The sequence below is a fragment of the Tachypleus tridentatus genome, chromosome 2 (genome assembly GCF_004210375.1).
Source record: "Tachypleus tridentatus isolate NWPU-2018 chromosome 2, ASM421037v1, whole genome shotgun sequence".
Classification (NCBI taxonomy): Eukaryota; Metazoa; Arthropoda; class Merostomata; order Xiphosura; family Limulidae; genus Tachypleus; species Tachypleus tridentatus.
In genome coordinates this window covers 102,857,153-102,863,185 of record NC_134826.1, presented here as the reverse complement: position 1 = coordinate 102,863,185, position 6,033 = coordinate 102,857,153, and positions in this window count along the sequence as shown.

The following is a 6,033-nucleotide window of genomic DNA, read 5'->3' as shown; positions in this document are numbered from 1 at the left end:
TATATTGAGAATTTGTTTTGAATAATCTGTGAGAAAAGTAATTTTCATGTTAACACTAAAAATACTTTTCCTTATGTCAAAAATATAGAATTTCCTTTGTGTAATTTTAGAATGACGTCAGATTGTGACACAAAACAACATTTGTTTATCCTAAATAGCTTTTAAGCTTGTAACAATATACATTTTTTTATAACTAAGTTTTATTGTCTTGCCATTTGGGTTGCCCTTTTGACCATCTCTAACTATGTCCACACAGTTATAAGTTATGAGTCACTTGTGGCACACACATTTCATGTTATGCTATCAAGTTGTTACCCCATGCTCTGCTTCGTGTGGGTGCTTTGTGAAACATTTTTATTATATTATTTATTTTACCTAGTCTAATCTTAACTAACCTTGAAAGATCCCAGTTTTTATACTTTAGTTACTTTTATAGTAATTAATAAGGAATAAACATGACAAAAAAAAGGAATAAGGTACTTACCCAATTTTTTTTCTTGCTATTGATCATTGAGGACATTTAAGCCTACTTTGTTATACTAATGGTAGTAATGCACTAAATTTTCATTTAATTAGATAATTCACCAGTTAATATAGATTAATAACTTTCACAATTTTTCTGGTTTTCTAACTATGCAACAAGAGTCATTACAAATTAATTCAAGCTAATAGTTAAGTTTATCACTAGAACATTGCTTGTACTCTAAATGAAACTGTTATCTGCTCAGAACACAATGTCATGCAATATGTTATTTGATAGGTTAAAACCTCTACTTTCTATTGGTTATATGTAATATATAATTAAACATAAGAGAACTATTAGCATCCCCTGAAAGAAAAGATATGATAGGTGGGTGTGGCAGGAGGGGTCTCAAATTCTGTTGATAGTTGTGTAACCAAACAAAATTGAAGGCTACAAAATTAGGTTTATCTGATCAATGAAGATTGTGTAGTGAGTAATGTACATTTTAGTTCTTGTTTTTTTAAGTGGTAGTGGAAAAAATAGAGAAGATAAGATGTCTAGAGAAAATGTCATGTGTCACACTTGGAATTTCAGAATTTTTTTTATATTTTTTTGTAGAATTAAGAACTTGTAGTTTCAAAATATGAAGTATTAGCTAAGGTTTTATGCTATATGAATTAGTATAACATAAAAAGGAGTTTAAGAAAATTTTGAGTGTAGAACACTAAAACTTTCTGTAATGTAGTAAAGGATACCAGGGTGATAGGGTTAACAGTTCAGTTCATTTTTTATCACTAAGCATGGTAGTGCCTAATATGTAGGAATGAGACAGAAAAAAATTGGTTGCATATTACATATTACTCATTTTAGCCTCAAATCTCTCATGGCAATTGAGGAGACTTAGGTTTTTAAAAGTTATTAAGACAATCAATTCAGCTAAAACATTGCTAAAGTAGAGAATCAGCAGGTAGAGTAACAGCCAAAGTTTTGGCTGATTATTCTGACTGTGGCATCAGAAGTTAGCTCACTAGTGCTTGGAGTTGTTGTAGTGACTTACACACTAAAATGTTTTAACTTCAGTGCAAAAGCAGAATAGCATTTTACTGACTTCAAAACATGATGTTAAGACAGCCCATTACAGCAGGCTAAAACTTTGCCTTTTTGGTGACTGCCATTAATTGTAATTATTCATTGTTATTTTTTTAAAAAGTGGAGGAAACAATTAATAAAAAAATTGAAAAAAAAAGATGGCAGGGATAGTAGTGCCAAAAATACAGAAAAAAAGATGGGAATGAATACACAAAACCATACAAAAATATGTATATAATTAGCCACCGAGTCAATGTTATAAGCTTATGTGAATTAGCAATTGTAAGGCTTTATAGCTTTGTATAGTTTAAATGCTTTTATTCAAACCTGAAAGAAGTTCAAGATTTGATGGTTGATATAAAAGCTTTTCTTATAAAAAGATTTGGCTACTTATATGGGGGTTTTTGTGTATTCATCTCTAAAATTGTTTCTTACTTTTTGGCATTGCCATCCCTGTATCATCCTTTTTTTTTAATACTTTTTTATTAGGAACACAGTCCTTGTGGAAGTTTGTTAATAATGCACTTAATTATTTATTAGGTTTCTTTCATGTTTAATGTTATTTTATCCAATTTGTTTATGAAGGATTTTTTATTCTTGCCTTTTTTATTTTACACAGTCCAGAAAAAAATCATTTTTTTTGTCCAAATCACTTATAGAGAAAGAAAGAGAAAAAAAACAAAACTTAAGGTATTTTTAGTGTAGATGTAAATAAAATACTGTTGTTACACACTGAGTATTGTATGTGTTTATAGTAAAGTAGTAATGAAATTGGTATTAAGCAGTTTACATTTAGGGTTCTGTTTCTGTAGAGGTGCAGTACTGATAACCTTTTGCATAGCTTTGTGATTATCATTAAACAAATCAGTAACAGTACATTCTGTAAGGAAGTAAGAGAACATTTACACTGTCTAGTGTGCATGTCAGTTAAAATTAGAGTATTAATCTATTAAAACATATCAAATTGGTAACTTCAAAAGAAGATTTCATCTAAAATTATTTTGGCACATAAAACTCTCAGTAACTGAATTCAGGTATTGGAGAAGTTGCCATGAATAATTTTTTATGTTTAAATACTCTTTTAAATTGAAGTACAAGAAAGACTGTCATTTTTGCAAAAATATGATAGAAGCTAATAATAATTAAACATAAATGTTAAATACCAGAAAAAAAGACATTTGACATGTTAAAAATATTATGGTGTTTGAAATATGAAATAATTGTTGAAAGGTTTTTCATTTTGTTAAAACTGTTTTACTTGCATTTGGACATTTCAGCTGGATCTCAGCCACATCTCAAGTTCAACATTAAATGTTTACTGAGTGGTACTTGTTGAGATCATTATTAGAGGCAAGTTTTGAACAGAATCTGTCTAGATGAGTTCAGATAATGGATTATGGTTCTAAACAAGGACTTCTTTACCTCCTCCTCCGTGAGTGTGTAGTCCTGAACTTTCCGTTTATCCCCCTTTCATTGGTCAAATAATAACATGCAGTATTGTCAGTTTAATCGTTTTCCAATTATATTAGTTGTTTTACATTCCAATTAAATATATAATATAACACTGCTATTCCTTTTAGTACATTGTGATTTTCTGACAGTAGAGATACATTTTCAGTTAATTATGGAAGTTGTTTACATCTTTTCAGTTTTTACTGTGATACCGTATACTCCACCTTGCCCTAATCTCAACTCTTCCTGCACTCCAAAAATTTGAACTTACCATCCAATTTCAAATATAATTTTCCTATAAAAACTTGAAGCAACAGTTAGAAAGTAGGAGCAAAGCTTTCATTTCAAAGGTGTTGAGGACCACATTACCTGAAATGGATGTAAAAAAAAAAGTATTCCAAGAAACAAATAAAGTGGTTCTTGTCTGTATTAATGCAAAACATTATTTGAATAACAATTACATTAACATTTATAATCTTTTAAAACTTAAAGGTCTAGTTGCATATTTTCAAGGAACAAGTTTGGCATTGCAATTTGCACAGTATATAAATATGAGTACAACATATGAAACAGTAATAACATTTGTATCAGTTATACAGTTACGACAGAAAGTGTTTGTACCCCTGCGTCCCAAATGGTTTTTTGCTCATAATTTAAAAAGTATCACGATTAGGCTAATAGCATATAATATAAATATTATACTAACACACATTTACATAAATGACAAATAAACTGTTTATAAACAAATAACTAAAAAATAGGAGGAGTAGGAACTGTTCGTACAGTTCAGAACGTGATAAAAAACTGATATTCCCGTACAAATTTTGTTTAGTTTGGCGAATAAAAACTACATTATACTATTCCAGAACTAGACACTGGGTTCGTAATTATTGGAATTTAACCAGCAAAAAACGTACTTCCTGCAATTTAGCGCCGTCTCCGTCATTATCTGCTTGGTCATCATGGCGAACAGGAAACAAGTGTCCAGTGATTTAAAAAACCGAATTATTGTAAGATACAAGTCTCGTGTTACACAACTTAATGTGCCAAAATCTACTGTTTAAAGCATAATTGCCAAGTTTAAGCTTACAGGATCAACTGTTAACCTCCCTCGTTCCGGACACCCCACCAACATACCAGAGAGAACTAAGAGGAATGTTCTCAGAGAAGTTAGTAGGAACCCTCGTTTAACACGTAATGACATACAGAAACTGGTAACGAAAACTGGGGTTGAAATAAACACCTCTACAGTTACGAACATGTTACGCTCTTCTGGGTTCAAAGCATGCCGTCCTCGTAGAACTCCATATTTAATTAAAGCCTGTTCATTTAGAAGCACGATTGAGGTATGCAAGAAAGCATGTAGATAAACCCTTTACCTATTGGAAGAGTATTCTTTGGTCAGACGAGACTAAAATCGAGCTTTTTGGCCAGAATGATGTTCGCTGTATTTTCCGTAAGAAGGGAGAACGAAATCTTTCAAAGAACACCGTCCCTACAGTTAAACACAGAGGTAGCTCGATCATGCTAAGGGGTTCCTTCAGCTCTTCTGGTGTAAGCAGCCTTTACCGCATTAACGGAATCATGAAAAAAGAAGAGTACGTTGATATATTAGGCACTTATATTAAGAATGATGCTCGGAACTTGCGGCTTGGGCGTCGTTGGATCTTCCAGCACGACAATGACCCTTAGCACACATCGCAATATGTACAATCCTGGTTGCAGAGGAACCATATAAGAGTTCTGGAGTAGCCATTGCAGTCACTCGATCTCAACCCAATTTTAAACGTTTGGCATGAGTTGAAGACCAGGGTTCATCAGCATCATCCGAAAAACTTGCAAGAGTTGGCAACCTTCTGTAAAGAAGAATGGAAGAAAATACTAGTCGAGTACTGTCAAACGACCATGGAGGGCTATGAGGAGATATTGCACCAAGTAATTTTTCTGAAAGGCTACACAAATGACCATTAAATTAGATGAACGAACACTTTCTGCCCCTCCTATGTTTGGTTATTTGTTTATAAACAGTTTATTTGTCGTTCAATTTGCATAAAAAATATGTAGATTCATCTCAGTCATCATTCTCTACAATGACGGCCACATCACACATCAGATTAAAATATTACATCAATGAAGAGCTATCGAACAAAACGCCTTTAGAACAGCCAAACAACACAAATATCCAATATTCCACTATAAAGCAACCACCAGCAGCTATTATTGAAGGAATCTCAGCAACACTACACCAACCTCAAATAAGAATAGAACCCCAACTTCTGTTTCCAATTATCGTATTCAACAAATACGTCAGCTTCCATGGGATGGTCTCATAAAATGCATGTATATAAGATTATGCCACCATACTGAAACGTTGGTCTGCTGATGCATTCAACTGAATGCCCCATCAAACCTTACGTACCCACAGAAAACGTATCAAGGAAGGTCGTCGTGATCCCCCTAGACACTATAGATCAAGAAATGGAAGAGTTCCATCTCCATGAAACCCAGTATTTCAGTTTTTCACGAATCAAGTCAATTAAGATTCATGCACTTTCTTCACTCATAGGAATCACGCTGACAGACATGAAGCAAGCCACACAGATACTCCAAGGAGGCGTCACACTTTGGTTCCAAAGACTAAAGGTAGAACGTATTAAACAACGTTTCATATAGAACTTGTATTAAATCCCAGCCAACCCGATGAGCTCTGTATGCTATTAAGCAATAGGACTCATCAACAGTAGCATTCAACAGGCTTGATATAATGTTGAGTGTGAAGTAGGCGACAACTGCCTATTAGAAAAACACTTGTAGAAATATATTAACAATCTACTTATGCAGCTCCAGTGTAAAGGTCGACGTTTCGAAAGGCTTTCGTCTTCAGGTCAGTTTGTAAAGATGGAATCATCATGGTGGTAATTTTGGTTTAAATTTTCTTATAATTTAATGGATATAACATTTAAAGGAAACAACGTGGATGTTCAGTAAAATTGTGAGAAGAAACGTCGTAGCAGAAATTTAGGTTTGAA